Raw genomic sequence first — 17,131 nt, forward strand, 5'->3', positions numbered from 1 at the left:
AGGTGTTCCAGGGACAGGCAATGTGTGGGCTATGAGTGTTTGTGTGACTGGTATATAAGGTTGCACACAGATGAATAGTTAGGCACTTCCTATCTCCCACCATCCATTCCTACCACCCTCTCCCTTCCCTTATATTCCTATCCCTTAGTTAGTCTCCCGTTTGTAGATATTTATGTTTTCCTCTTTGTAATAAACCCCTTAAAGATCCAGTTGTCCTTGATCAATTAATACGGCACCCCAAAACCTAAGCAGATTCTACAGACTCCCTCCTGCACAAGATTTCTGAGGTTCACCATGAAGTCAGCGGTGGGGTCATGTGATAATTTTTGGTATGTGGACATATCATTTAGAATTATATATGCCATTTCTTCATATATGTGAGAGTCCATCACCACTATTCCCCCCCCCTTATCCACCATTTTAATGATTATATTTTTATTTGTTTGTAACTCCTTAATGGCTTGCTTTTCTGACCACGTTATGTTAGATTGGTAACTATTCACATTAGACTTGGTGTACAGATTTTTGAGATCTCTTTCCATGGCATGTTGGAATTCATCCAACGCCATTACTCGGGACTTTAGAGGATAGTACGTTGGATTTGAGGTTTGGACTTGTACGCTGTGTATCTCTTTCTCCTTTTCTACTCTGCCCTCATATTCCAAATCTAATAATTCAGTTAGATTGACTTGTTCCGAGAACAATAGATTCACAAATTCATTTTCATGTGGAATAATGGAGTTAGAGTTGAGGATATTAGTGTGTCCTTGGCATGAGCCATAAAAGTGACGTTTCAATGTTAACTGTCTGGCAAACTTATTGACGTCCATCATAGTCTGGAAGAACTCAAATCATTGTGATGAAACAAAGGTGAGACCCTTGGATAAGATTTTGACATGGTTGGGTTTGAGGGGAAAGGAAGATAAATTAATTATGCTTTCTGATGTTATGGGCGTGTTCACAATTTGTTCCTCCATGCCATCCAATTCCATATTCAATATTTCTTGTTGTGTCGCCTGTTCCGTGCGGGATATCGGCTTTCTTTTTCTATGTTTTCGTCCCGCACGTCGTGTCCGTTTTTTGGAGGTTGTCTACTGTTGGCTGAGGATCCACGTGCACCCTCCTGTTTATTGTTTTTTTTGGAGTACTTGTAATTTTTTTGGGTTTTGTTGTGGAATTCTTGACTGGAATCCAGTCCTGATTCCGAGTCTGTGTAATCCGTTGTTTCTAAGTCAGCAGACGAGAAACTGACATGTGTTGTGTTATTTTGTTGTGTTTGTTCTCTGGTTGTTTTCTTTATGGTGCGTTCACACCTACAGGATCTGCAGCTGATTTTCTGCAGCAGATTTCATTTAAATAACTGAACACAGCATCAAATCTGCTGCAGATCTGCTGCAGATCCTGTAGGTGTGAACGCACCCTTAGGATGGATTTAGGTGTTTGTCTTCTGTTATTTTTCCAGGTGTAAACTTGGTCATTAGTGTAGTCATCATTGTCTCTCTGAAATTTGCGTTTTTTAACGCTCAAGATGAATTCCTCCAGTTCCTGGATCCATTTTTTAGTTGTTTTATTTAACTGGTCATATTCCAATGTGTCAGAAAAGGTTTGTAATTCAATTTTGGTCGACTCAAGCTGTGTTTTTATTTCCTCCAGTTTTATTTGTTTGTGTTTTGTAATTATTTTTATTAGACGGAAAGAAAAATCATTAACAGCTTCCATCCATTTCTTTTGGAAATCCTCCGATATGTTTGCACTGGGACTTTTATAAATGCGTAATCCCCTAGGGATCATGTTTTTTTCTGCATAGGTATTGAGTGTGTTAAGGTCCCACCACAAGCGCAATTCCTGGGATCGGAGTTTTTCCCATTTGTGAAACAGGCCCTTGCACTCGGGATTGCCGGTGTTTGTTAGATCAAACACAGTGGTTATTTTGCGTCTTCTTTCCTCCATTAATCCATTTAGGTCAAAGTTTGCAATCTCAGATTCAGGCGGTATAGCTGCCTGGGCTGGTTCCATAGTAGGTTGAGGCTCTTGAGACATGATTCACCACATGAGAAGGTAATATATGTAAACAGGTAAAAAACGTTATTAACAAAAGATGTTTGCTGCGTAAAATGAGAGAGCGTATAAACGTGGGGTAAAGTAAATTCAACAGATGCGAGTTACTGACTTTGATCCCCAAAATTTATTTGCAAGGGAGACACGAATTCCAACAAAAAGCCTTGTTTGCATACAAAAAAGATAGAAGGGAATTCAGCTCACCTAGGTGTAGCCTTGCTTGCAGCAAACATGTAGGGCGGAGGGTGCACGGATGTCCGGTGCTGGCCAGGCACTGATTACTGGACGTAAATGGAAGGGATTCGTGGTGGATACCGGCACTCCAGACGTGTAGCTAAAACTTAAGTTTTAATAAATAAACATTAAAATAGGATGTCACATAGCGGACTAACGCGTTTCACGCGACTGCGCTAAATCAATCTAAATCCAATTGCTGTCTGTCCTGATACTCCTCCAAAAGATCTTCAGAGTACAGCGGTGAGACTATGGGGGGAGTGCTAGGCTTGACAGAAGCTCTCTTGCTGATAGTCCTCCAAAGCTGACTTAAAAGCATAACTGACATTTAAATGTCATTTTTCAGAAATCAATAAATATCAATGGTACAAGATATTTTATGAAACTCTGTAATAGGTTTTATTAAATAAAATAGTTTCCTTCTGTGCTCAAAAAGCTGTTTCCCTACCTCCCCTCTCAATTCAGAAGAAGAATTAATTTATGCCAAAATAAATAAAAAAATGAATAAATAAATAAATGACAGTTACACTTTAAGGCCAGGACACGACAGGAGATGGTCCAGAGGAAACATCCTGCCCTTGGCACAGATTGGTGTTGGCACTGCTTTGTGAGGACCCTTCTGATGATTGCTGGCTCAGAGATTGGCTACTGACTGCCGTGAACCTTGAATTTGGTATGATTTCCATTCCACAATAGTAGCTTGGCTGTATTCACCTGACCACTGGGTGGTACTGGGAGTCACAACCTTTGTCCAAGACTGTTAGAATCAACATGACTGCCACTGGCCATACCCTGAAAGGGGATAGACTTTTTTAAATGCTTCGACATCCTTGCAGACGATAATTCACCCGAGAGAACTGGTTTATTTTAATCAAACTAAAAGTGACACTTATATTGTTGCCACTCAAACAAGGGAGCCTCACAGGAGGAGGTGAAAGAGCACTTAAAGGGGGATTGAAATCGTTTATTAGAAAGTTTATAGATTCTACGCTACTGATCCACCAATGTCCACCGCCATCCAGGGTGAAAATTTACTATCACAATTTCCTTTTACAACAATAACTGTTAAAAAAAGCATTATTCTCTAATAGTCCCACTACTGTGGCTACAATGGCTTGGCTGTTTTATTGAGATTCATTTGAATGAGATTCTCAAATATTTGTGAATCCCACCAAATATTTGCGAATCTTGTGAAACTAATTTTTTACTGCTTAGCTTATCTCTAATTATTATTAATTATTAAGTCATCACATTGCAACCCACCAACCCCAAAATATAGTACAAGTAATTCCCTCCAGATTGAAAACATACAAGCATGAACTTTTATATGCCCCAATCTGGACAAAAGGAACAATACTAAGGTAATTAACATTTTACTGTCCCAATCCAGCCATAAATTACAGTATCTCACAAAAGTGCATATACACCTCATATTTTTGTAAGTGGTAGTCATATGAACCAGCTGCAATAATATATGTTAGGTGCAACTCAGCTGGGATAAAAAAAAAAAGTGACACTGCAGGTATACTAGTGGGGGTTTAGTATTTTATAGCCAAAAATAAATAAACACTTTGGAGTATTTCTTTTAATGTGCAGAAATTAACTTTACTCGAGGCCATCTAGAGGTACCTGCTAGCCTGATAGAAATCACAAGCTCATCTAGGAGTCTGTCCAACTTTCTTTGCCCTTGCTGGTGGGAACTATTTCTTTTGGTGTAATTACCTGCCTTAAACAAGGTTCTTCTACAAATTACCTCATCTGATATTAGTTTTGCCAGTGGCTATGACAGGTATGGACATCTGTTGTTCCAGTATGAAATACTGTTGATTTTAAATGACTCTGATAGCATATTGTGCATGTTAATAAGCAGAATAAATTTGGTGAATGAAACAGCAAAACGTAAGGAGTGATATTTATATATGATTACATTTTCTAACACATTTGGTTTTCAGTAAATAGAAACAAAACACATATTTATAAAGAATCTTGTTCATTTGAATAAACTTTTATGCAGAAATCGAACCATGAATAAACCCTTAACACAAGAAGACATTTTTTTTCTACTCATATTTTTTAAATATTTTCTATGACAATATTAGAAAAAAACATATTAACTGAGAAAGAATGCAGTAAATTCAGAAGAAAAGGGTAATTTTGTAATTGTTCTCAGCTGATATGTATGTGGCATAAAAAAATATTTTGAAATAAGGTGCTATCAACCTTTCAGTTTTACTAATAACACACCAGTTCATAGAACAGCTATGAAATATAACTGTATATGAAAAATTAAACAATAATATGAGAAAACGCAGTGCCGCATTGCAACAGTACAAAAAGCACTTTTAATAAAATGACCGCTACTACTTAAATAGTTATAGATAGAAAGAAAGCAAAGGAAAGAGAATACAATGGTACCTTGGTTTAAGAGTAACTTGGATTGAGAGCTTTTTGCAAGAAGAGCTCACAGTTTTTCAAAATTGTAACTAGATTTAAGAGCATTGCTTTGGTTTAAGAACTCCCTGGGGGCATGGTCTGCACAGCGGGGTCTACTGCACTGTACTCTTGCCCATGAAGTCTCCCTCACCTTCTAAATCATAGCAGATCCTCATCAGGTTAGGGATGACATTAAGGGACAGGACTGTGGTGGTAATCTCCTTATAGCTGTAACCCCTCTCTCCCCTGACAGAGAGTGCTGCTATAATGTGCCCACATATGCCCTGTTCATTTCTTCATGCTCCCTGCAGTCAGTCACCCTCGTGTTTCCCATCCTCTCGATTTCTGCTATAATGTGCCTGCACTTACACCCAGCTACACACACTGCTGCTATAATCTGCATGCACTTATACTCAGCTATACACACTGCTGCTGTAATGTGCCTGCACTTACATTCAGCCACTCACACTGCTGTATAGAAAAGTTTCTCTCACTGTCCTCCTGCAAGGCTCTGTGATTCTCCCTTCCTGACTGGTCCATGCTAACCCCCCCCCCTTCCCCATTGCTGTCATGTGACCAGACAGACCTCTGACAGCAGCCCTGTCAGACTTCTTGACTTTTGTACTGCACTACTGCATTATGGGGATCTGCAGTTCCATCCTGTATCTACAAACTGCTGCTGTTCTTTCAGGTTTATGCACTTACCATACATTATACTCCCCATGCTGATACTATATTGTACAGTAACTTATAATATTCAGCTGTTTCTGAATGTTTGTTTAATTGGTCTAAATGTTATTCAGAATTAAAAAAAAAACATTTTTTGGGGGGTGTGGAACCAATTGTCTGCAATTCAAAGATTTTTTTATGAGAAAATTTGCTTTGGCTTAAGAGTGGATTTGGATTACAACCACAGTCCCGAAACGAATAATGCTCGTAATCCAAGGCACCACTGTACTACATTCTATGCAATATCCAATCTTACATATCATTAAAGGGGTGTTCCTAGCTCAACAAATATAGTTAATCTTGTAGGGCTCATCAAGTTATATATTTTTGCAGTTACATGCATTTAGCAAACTTGCCTTCTACTGGTATCCTGCTCTTTCCCTCCGATTGTTGAGAGATTGTTGTCTAGGTTACAGACCACTCTGGTTGAGTTATCTCTCTCTCTCTCTCTCTCTCTCTCTCTCTCTATATATATATATATATATATATATATATATATATATCCTCATTTGTGGTGTACTCTCTCTCTCTAAATATAAATATATATATATATATATATATATATATATACCGTGTTTCCCCGAAAGTAAGACAGTGTCTTACGTTCTTTTTACTCCCAAAAGTCCCACTATGTCTTACTTTTGGGGTATGTCTTATATTGGACAGGGGTGTATGACTGTATAGGGGGGGGAGACAGGGGTGTATGACTGTATAGGGGGGGGAGACAGGGGTGTATGACTGTATAGGGGGGCGGACAGGGGTGTATGACTGTATAGGGGGGGAAACAGGGGTGTATGACTGTATAGGGGGGCGGACAGGGGTGTATGACTGTAGTCCCCTCAGTAACAGTGCAGGACTGTAACATAGGAGGAATGGATGTGCTGCAGCTGGCAGGATAACACACACAGCTATAAGTTATCCCGCCTGCTGCAGCCCATTATTCCTCCTATCCTGTACTGTTACTGAGGGGATGAGATGACAGGTCAGCTGTCACACGTTGTCCTGTGTGTGCAGGGAGGCGGCCATGTCAGAGCTGGAGGAGCAGCAGCACGTGGTGGGCGCATGGACGGTGCGGCAGGACGGGGCCTCAGAGAGGGCGGACAGGTGCGCGCACGGGGGGTGGGGGGAAGGTCGCTTGGACCAGACGGGGGGCGGTGCGGGCAGTCACCTGGGCCCTGCTGCTCCTTCAGCTCCCGCACCAATACCGGCGTCCCTGCACATGACGTGCAGCGCTCGTGCCGGGCCGCGCGTGTGTGTGTGTGCGCGCGCGTGCGAGCCTCTGACAGGACGGGCGCAGGGACATAAAAGTACAAAAATACCGCCCTATGTACTATGTCTTACATTCGGGGTATGTCTTACTTTAGCCCAGCCCCCGAAAGTCCAACTATGTCTTACTTTCGGGGGTGTCTTACTATCGGGGAAACACGGTATATATATATATATATATATATATATATATATATATATATATATATATATATATATATATTTAGAGAGAGAGAGCACACCACAAATGAGGACAGTGGTGTCCTCACATAGATGCACAGTCCTCCCCTAGGTGAGCTTGTGCCCGATATTTACCTATGTTAAACTGCAAGTAAAGACAGCATCTCTTCAATATCAAAAGTTTTCTTAACTTTTTTGTGCCAACTGCATATAAAAAAACTAAGTTTTGGCTCTAAAACATACTAACCCTTTCTCAAGTATATGACAATAATGTGCAAACACACCTTATGTATACAAAGGTATACAAAGTAACCAATCACCACATACAAAGAATTGAAATTTAGACCAATTACCAGCCCAAATAGGCGGAGTTATGTATCTACAACTATAATCACATAATCAAGCCCATATTCATATGTATACATTATATCAATAATATCACTATCCTTCCCGGGGTCATCAATTTACTGTTCCAAATCATGGCATCTAGGCATTCGGCTCGACACGTTGCACTCTCATACCTGTTTATAAACAGAGAGAGTATAGCTTTGCTCAATCACTTATCTGGTTGGTACTACTAAAATAATTTAACACGATCAATGTTAAGATCATTCCCATTAAACCAAAAACAAAGAATGCCCAAAATATATAGTCCTTAACGCACAACAAGATACAAATCAAACAAAAAAGGATCCACAAAGGGATACAAAGAATGCAGGACAATCAAAAATAAATATTATTGTAATCTTTATTTAAATAATTAATACTTAATAAAATTCATTAAAACAATGAAAAAAGATTAAACAGAACCATACAATAAAGAAATTGGTGAGGGGACATACATATATACTTTATGGAATAATATATTGCACATGCATAGAGAATGCTCATAGAAAAAGTATAGATGTTGTAATGCAGGCAGCCTCCACTAGATGGCGAACAAATACAAATGCAGGAAGAAAGACATAAAATGGCAAGAGAAAAATAGTTTTTTCTTCAAACAGGCAAAAACCTATAAAGTGCCAAGGGTACTGGATAGGTACCAAACAACAGGTGAAGTCACCCAATCATGTTACATGTATACTAACCCAGGAGGATGCGTGTATTCAGCCAAGTCCCTCTCACCCACTCACCCTACGTACGTTTCGCTTAGCTTTATCAAGGGATGTTCATCTTTTTTCATCGTTTTAATGAATTTTATTAAGTATTTTTTATTTAAATAAAGATTACAATAATATTTATTTTTGATTGTCCTGCATTCTTTGTATCCCTTTCTGGATCCTTTTTTGTTTGATCATTCCTATTAAGCCAAATATTAAGTGAGATTTGGAGAAAAATGTTGATACCATGTGTGATAAATTTTAGAAACATGGATATGCAAGGGATCTATTGTGCATGTCTTTAAGTGTTTTTATGTTAAAATAATTTTTTTACTGTCTTTTACAGTTTTTTTAGGGGAGTTTCTTGATATTGGTGACATGGTTAAAGGCTTACACGTGGAGGACTCTTGTCAACAGATGGCGCGCTGCTCCTGTTCCTTGTTTTGTGACAAGGAGGAATTGGTTTGCCCTCCATACACATTGGTATATCAGGATGCGATTTTGTGAAAATAAAGCACTAAGAAGAGAAGCAGTATGTTTGTGCGATATTGAGAGACTCTGCTGTTAGAACTGGCACAAAAGGGGGCGTTGAGATCTAACACAATCCTTATATATGAATGAACAGACCAAGTGGATGAAAACATTGATTCTGACCTTATGCTGCTGTGGATTTGGCAATATCATCTGTGAATGTACTTGTAATTATGAGCACTTATGAGTATAAAGACTGCTGTGGAGGACGTCGCTGTGGTTACAACAACACTATGGAATGATAGGGATACAATGACACCAGTTAAAGCACAAAACTTCAAGAGCGTATAATAGCTACCACCCCTCAGTGGATATGACTCAGTGAATTGACAAATAATAGATGAGTGTCAGTCACTATGGATACAGTGGCACCAATCGGACTTAGCTGATGGACAAATGGGAAATGAGCATCATTCACTATGGATACAGTGGCACCAATCAGATCAGTGATTGAGCGCAGCTGTATTTTCTCTTTTTACAAATGGGTATCCTGCAAGAGGGGCCCAATATTGTAGATTTCCATGATGAAAGTAAATTGATAACCCCGGGAAGGGAAGTGATATAATATATAAATATAAATATGGACTTAATTATGTGATCATAATTGTTGATTAATAACTTTGCCAGTTTGGTCTGGTGATTGGTCCAAATTTTAATTGTTTGTATCTGGCGATTGGTCACTCAATGATGAGGGAGTAGTAAAATATTCAAAACATTCGGTAGAATACTCGATCCAAAACGAGTATTTCGAAAAGTGTACTATTCGATCGAATACCTACTCGATCGAGCAGTACTCGCTCATCTCTAGTCACTTTGTATATATAAGGTGTATTTGCACTTTATTGTCAGAAAGGCTCAGTATGTTTTAGAGCAGTATTTGTTGTTATTAATATTATTATTATTTATTTATAAAGCGCCCTTAATTACATGGTTACATGAAGGCAAATGGCAGACTGGTATATGGGGCAAGAGGACCCTGCCCGCGAGGGCTTACAATCTATAAGGTACGGGGAGAGAATTATAGGTTGTAGCCTAGTTTAAACAAATAGGTTTTCAGGTTACTTTTGAAGGACTTGATGGTGAATGAGAGCCGAATGTGTCTGGGTAGTGAGTTCCAGAGTATGGGGGAGGCTGGGGCAAAGTCTTGGAAACGGTTGTGCAGACGGAGGTCACTGGAGGATCGAAGGTTGCGTGAGGGACGGTATCAGGTCAGAAATGTAGGGAGGGGACAGGTTGTGGATGGCCTTGTACGTCATGGTCAACAATTTAAAGTGAATATGTTGGGCAGTGGGGAGCCAGTGGAGGGATTGGCAGAGGGGAGAGGCAGAGGCAAAGCGAGAGGAAAAAGTTGATTAGTCGGGCAGCAGAGTTAAGGATAGACTGGAGGGGATCAAGGGAGTTAGATGGAAGGCCAGAGAGGAGGATGTTACAGTAGTCCAAGCGGGAAATAATGAGAGCATGTACTAGCAGTTTGGTGGAGTAAGGGGTGAGAAAAGAGTGAATTCTGGAAACGTTTTTGAGGTGAAGGCAGCAGGAGGTGGTTAGGGCCTGAAAATGTAGTTTAAAGAACAGGGCAGAGTCAAAGGTTACCCCTAGGCAGTGGACTTTGGGGACAGAGGACAGAGGGCAGCCATTGATAGGGATTGACAGATTAGAAGGCAGGTTGGAGCGGGTTGGAGGAAAGATGAGAACTTCTGTTTTATCCATGTTGAGTTTTAGAAAGCGGGAGGAGAAGAAGGAGGATATGGCTGGTAGACACTCTGGAGTCCTGGATAGCAAAGAGCTGACATCCAGACCAGAGAGCTAGATCTCAGTGTCATCAGCTTAGAGATGGTACCTGGAGCCGTGGGATTCTATGATATGTCCCAGGCCAAAAGTATAGATGGAGAGGAGAAGAGGCCCGAGTACAGAGCCTTGGTGAACACCAACAGTAAGGGGATGAGGGGAGGAGGTGGTGTGGGAGTTGGAGACACTAAAAGTGTAATTGGAGAGGTAAGAGGAGATCCAGGAGAGGGCTATGCTAATGACACCAAGGGATGAGAGAATTTTTAGGCGGAAAGAATGGTCAACTGTGTCGAAGGCAGAAGATAGGTCAAGGAGAAGGAGCACAGAGTATTGGCGTGAGGTTTTGGCAGTTAGCAGGTCATTAGCCACTTTGTTGAGGGCAGTTTCTGTGGAGTGGGGGGTGGGGGGGCGGAAGCTGGATTGCAGGGAGTCAAAGAGCAAGTTGGATGAAAAGTGGAAGGATAGTTCATGGTAGCCATGTTGTTCCAGGAGTTTTGAGGCAAAGGGGAGAAGTGAGATGGGGTGGTAGCTGGATAAGGAGGTAGGGTCAAGGGATTGCTTTTTAAGGATGGGTGTTATGGTTGCTTGTTTATATGGAGATGGGAAGATGCCAGAAGTTAGTGATAGATTGAAGAGATGGGTTAGTGCTGGGACAATGGATAATGAAAGCAAAGGTAAAAGCCAAAATTACCATTGTGAGCTAGGAGAGGGATCAGAGATGAGAATATGGAAGAGTGTTACCTTTGGTTCATTTCTGGTTTCAATTCTGGTATTAATTCTGCTTTTTACACTTAAAGGGGTTGTCCGGGATTTTTCAATAAACTAGCATTGCATTGACCTCTGTGGGTGTTGCATATTCTACATACACTTCTATTTTTAATTTAGAGCGCTTACTGTGTTCTCAGGCTCAGTCACATGACCACTCTACCTGTGTTTTCTTTACTTCCTGTGAAATTCTGTTCCCTTCTGTTTCCTGTTCCTGCCAGTGAGGGAACAGTGAGTCATCAGGTGGGTGGGGTTATGCATATATTTCTTTATCCACACCGCTAACATCTAACTAATATCTGAGCCCAGAAGAAACTGCAGCAGTAAGGACAGCATGATAGACTACAATCTCTGTACAGCACTGCAGCATAGGTTGGAGCTATAAACAGTAAATAATGGAACCATGGGGGGGGGGGGGGGATTTATCAAAACTTGTGCAGAGGAACAGGGGAGCAGTTGCCCATAGCAACCAGTCAGATTCTAGGTTTCATTTTCCAAGGCCTTTTTAAAAATGAAAGAAGCAATCTGATTGGTTGCTATGGGTAACTGCTCCCCTGCACAGGCTTTGCTAAATATTCCCCTATATTGTTACTATTGTACTGTAAGGATGTACAGTGTTGGCAGCGCTGCTGCTGTGTGTTATATGGAGCGGAGAGAGGAGACTTCACCTCATGGCAGTCACCATTCTATTTCTTGCTGAGGTAAACTTGTGACAGAATCCTGGCTCATTGAGACCCAGTAGGATGGCTACTGTAGTGTATGTGTAATCCAGGACTACAACTCCTATCATGTACATGTGTACAGGGGTTTGTAGTGCTACAACAGATAACAGAGTGAAAACTAGTTGATTTGATAAAATAAGTAATTGGCAGACACTGAGCCACCATGCTGCTCAAAGGACACTTGTAGTAATACAGATATTTCCTGCCTATGGGTAGAGTGGGCGGAGCTAGATTCAGAGAGGAGGGGGTGGAGCTACAGGCTTGCAGGGCTTTGATGTCACTGCTGACCCCTGTGACCTGGAAGTTCTTTATGTAAACAAACACAAATCCAAAAAGCAGCAACAGAGGAGGAGGCCCGGGACACAGAGGAGAAAAAAGATTAGAGAAAACCACTATAGGAAAGGGACAGATTACTAATTATTCACATTTCCAATAAGAAAAAAATGTTGTTTAAATAACACATTGAATGGACTCACAAATGACCAGGGTCACATATGACCCAGAGTCCAGAATATATAGGAATTTAGCAATGACTAGGACCAGGTGTGAAACATGGGGTGGGTGGGGACTGGAGTTGAGCGAAGACAGTATGGTTAGATCCGCAACCACGGTCAATTTTAGCTGACATTGAATCCTTTGAGTCTGTTCATATGATCCCTGTCGCAATGTGTAGCACGATCAGTGCACTGGGGTTTGCAGCTGATTGAATGGGTGCAATTAATTATGGATAATCCCTTGCTCCCGCCAAGTGACTGTTCTGTAAGATAACATGTGCGGACATTCTGGCTGCTAGAAATGAGTGAAGCGAATCTAACCAATTCCGATTTGCAGTCGGGCATTAAATTCACCAGATTTGCTTCGCTAATTTGTTAAACATGGCAGCTGCAATGGCACATATTTGCTTAAAGTAGGGTTTTTTTTGGTGAGAGCAAGGGATTATCCATAATCTATTGCATCCTTCCAATCAGCTATTTTCCAATTTTTCACACTTTTAAAATCTCTGCTCTGTAGCATTCCCACTATTGTTGCTAGTATAGTTTCCTGATTTATTGAGATTCATTTGTATGTTATTCCCAAATATTTGCGAATTCACACGGATATTTGCAAACTTTGTGAAATGAATGATTCGCTAGTCTCTAGTTACCACCATGTGAACTCAAATAGCTGTGAATTCGCTTCGTAGAACAAAGCAAACTGACAGATTATTTTGCAGTGAATCTGGATTCGCTCATCTCTAGTTCTAAATCATGGCATGAATTAAAAGAAGTTTTAACTAGGGATGATGGGTGGGGTAGTTTATAGGAACTGGAGTCCCAGCCCCAGGTCCTGATTGGGGCAGAGACTCCAGCCCCCATGAACTATTCCAGAGCTGAGTGGCAGCGCTGTCTGCCAGTCAGCATGAAAACTATACAATTCAGCTGAGCGCGGCAACTGGGGAGCAAAGTGGCCCTAGCCGCAGTGCTACTTACCGAAGATGCTGTCAGTGCGTTCCTTAACCCCTTCACGTCAGTAACATGTATATATATGTTCCTATTGCACATACCCCGTGCAGTAGGAATGTATATATACGTTCCTGACTTCAGGGGGCTTTATGATGAGAACGGGATCGCTGCAGAGATAGCGATCCCGCTCTCATCTGACTGCAGCACCGGGGATAATGAGAATCAGCTGCGATCCTGCAGCTGACCCCCATTAACCCCTTAGTGAGCGCCGATACGGCGGTCACTAATAGGCCGGTGCCGCCGCTGTTTTTCATCTCCCCCCACTGTGAATCCACGGTGGGGGTAGATGAAATAAGTACAATCAGACTCCAGATCAGCCCCCCTAGTACCCCAGTAACTAACCCCCCCTCCCCACGGCGGCCATCAGATCCAAGATGGCCGCCGCCATCACTGTGAACAGACCTAAGTCTGTTCACAGTGATCAAAAAGAAAAAATGAATGAAAGCCCCATGCTCTCCGCCACCGGAGGTAGCGGAGAGCATTGGGCAGTGATCGGGGACCCCCCTGTGGGGTCCCGGTACAAGCGATCAGCGGTTTATACTATATACCGCTGATCGCTTGTGCTATGTGCCGCCAGCACTTTTTATCCCCTGTCACCATAAATGATTGGTGAGAGGGGATAAAAGGTGATGTGACAACTGACAACCGTACCTTGCCTCTAACCACCCCAAATTGCCAATGACCCCCTCCAGATTGCCCGTAACCACGCCAGATTACAGGTACCCACCGCAGATTACCTATAAGGACTTCAGTTTATCCGTAACCACCCCAGATTGTCCGTAACCACCCCAGATTGTCTGTAACCACAGCAGGTTGTCCGTATCCACCCAACGTTGCCCGTAACCACCCCATGTTTCCCATAACCACAGCAGGTTGCCTGTAATCACAGCAGGTTGTCCGTATCCACCCCTTGTTGCCCGTAACCAGCCCAGGTTGCCTCTAACTACCCCACGTTGCCCCTAACTAGCCCAGGTTGTCTGTAACCACCCCAGGTTGTCCGTAACCACCCCAGATTGTCTGTAACCACCCCAGATTGTCCGTAACCATCACAGATTGTCCGTAACCACCCCAGATTGTCCGTAACAACCACACGATGCCCATAACCACCCCATGTTTCCCGTAACCACAGCAGGTTGCCTGTAACCAGCCTAGATTGTCTGTAACCACAGCAGGTTGTCCGTATCCACCCCCCGTTGCCCGTAACCAGCCCAGGTTGCCTCTAACCACCCTAGGTTGCCTGTAACTAACCCAAGTTTCTTGTAACCACCCCAGGTTGCCTATAACCACCCCAGGTTGCCTGTAACTACCCCAGGTTGCCGTAACCACAGCAGGTTGCCCGTGACCACCCCATGTGGACCGTAACCACCCAGACTGTCCGTAACCACCTCCAGATTACCCGTAACCACCCCAGACTGTCCGTTACCACCCCACATTACCTGTAATCTAATTTTTTTTATTTTATTTTAGTAACTGCGCTATTCTAATAACTATTACTAGCTGCGGTTTTACTCCAGCAAATTGGCACTCCTTCCCTTCTGATCCCCGCTGTGTGCCCATACAGTGGTTTATGCCCACATGTGGGGTACCGTTCTACTCAGGAGAACCTGCGTTACAGATTTTGGGGTAATTTTTTTCTCCTGTTCCTTGTGAAATTTTGAAATTTCAAACTAAACCAACATATTATTGGAAAAAATCGAGTTTTTCATTATTACTGGCCAATTTTGAATACTTTCCTCTAATACCTGTGGGGTCAAAATGCTCATCCTACCCCAAGATGAATTCTTTAAGGGGTGTACTTTCCAAAATGGAGTGACTTTTGGGGGGTTCTATTCTGTAGACACTACAGGGGCACTGCAAACGCACCCGGCGCTCAGAAACTTCTTCACGGCAAATGCTAATTGGAGCTCCTTCCCTTCTGAGCCCGGCTGTGTGCACATACAGTTGTTTATACCCACATATGGGGTACTGTTCTACTCAGGAAAACCTGCATTACATATATTGGGGTTAGTTTTCTCCCCTGTTTCTTGTTAAATTTAGAAATTTCAAACTAAAGAACATATTATTGGAAAAATTTGAGTTTTTCATTTTTACTGTCTACTTTTGAATACTTTCCTCTAATACCTGTTGGTCAAAATGCTCACCACACCCCAAAATGAATTCTTTGAGGGGTGCACTTTCCAAAATGGGGTGACTTATGGCGAGATTTTACTCCGCTGGCACTACAGGGGCTCTGCAAACACACCTGGCGCTCAGAAACTACTTCAGAAAAATCTGCACGGAAAATGCTAATTGGCACTCCTTTCCTTCTGAGCCCTGCTGTGTGCCCATGCAGTGGTTTATGCCCACATTTTAGGTACCTTTTTACTCAGGAGAACCTGCGTTACAAATTTTGGGGCACTTTTTTTTCTCTTGTTCCTTGTGAAATTGAGAAATTTCAAACTAAAAAAACATATTATTGAAAAAATTCGAGTTTTTCATTTTTACTGTCTAATTTTGAATACTTTCCTCTAACACCTGTGAGGTCAAAATGCTCATCGTACCCAAAGATGTATTCTTTGAGGGGTGTACTTTCCAAAATGGGGTGACTTATGGGGGTTTGTCTCTCTGCTGACACTACAGGGGCTTTGCAAACGCACCTGGCGCTCGGAAACTTCTTCAGCAAAATCTGCAATGGAAAAGCTAAGTGGCGCTCCCTTCCTTCTGAGCCCTGCTGTGTGCCCACACAGTGGTTTACGCCCACATATGGGGTACCGTAGTACTCAAGAGAACCTGCGTTACAAATTTTGGGGTGCTTTTTCTCTCATGTTCCTTTTGAAAATGATAAACTTTAATCTAAACGTATATATTATTGGAAAATTTTAATTTTTCAATTTTTTACGGCCTAATGGTGAATACTTTCCTCCAGCCCCTCTAGGGTTAAAATGTTCATTATACCCCTAGATTAATTCTTTAAGGTGTGTAGTTTCCAAAATGGGATCACTTATGGGGTTTTCCAGTATACAAACCTCCTAAATCAACTTAAAAAAAGAACTGGTCCCTAAAAAAATCAGTTTTGAAAACTTTCACGAAAATGTGGTAATTTGCTGATAAATTTCTAAGTCCTGTAACACCCTAAAAAGTAAAATATGTTTATGAAATGAAGCCAGAATAAAGAGGACATATTGGTAATGTGACTTAGTAACTATTTTATTTGATACGACTTTCTTTTTTTAGAAGCAGAGAACTTTAAAGTTCATAAAATGCTAATTTTTTAAATTTTTCATTTTTTTTCAGAAAAAACACACAAAGTAGTGACCAAATTTTGCCACTTATTTAAAGTGCCATATGTGACGAAAAAAACAATCTCAGAATCGCTAGCATACGTTAAAGTATCACTGAGCTTTAAGCGCATAAAGTGAGACAGGTCAGATTTTTAAAAATGAGCCTGGTCTTTTAGGTGCAAATAGGTTTGGTCTTGAAGGGGTTAATGACCAGCGGAGCTGATTATTGGGGATGCTGCCATCGCACACTCCTGTTCGGAGCCGAAGGTGCTAGCAGGTGCCAACTCCTGACGGCTACCTAAACAGTGTTGGCATGTGTTCCCACTAAACAATTCTATCTTGGGATTATCAGTGACAAACGGAAAAAATACCTACAACCTCATTTTTCTAAGTGTCCTGTGGTCCACACTCTTTTCAAACAACATAAATATGGTTACTGCAAACAAACACTTAGTAGCCAAGCACAAAGCATAACCCACTCAATATCTATTACTTGTAGGCTGTTCATTTCACCTTGTTGACTGTGAAAAAAAATGTTTAGAGAGACCCAAAATGGACTTCTATTA

Source organism: Dendropsophus ebraccatus, chromosome 8, assembly GCF_027789765.1.
Source record: "Dendropsophus ebraccatus isolate aDenEbr1 chromosome 8, aDenEbr1.pat, whole genome shotgun sequence".
NCBI classification, from domain to species: Eukaryota; Metazoa; Chordata; class Amphibia; order Anura; family Hylidae; genus Dendropsophus; species Dendropsophus ebraccatus.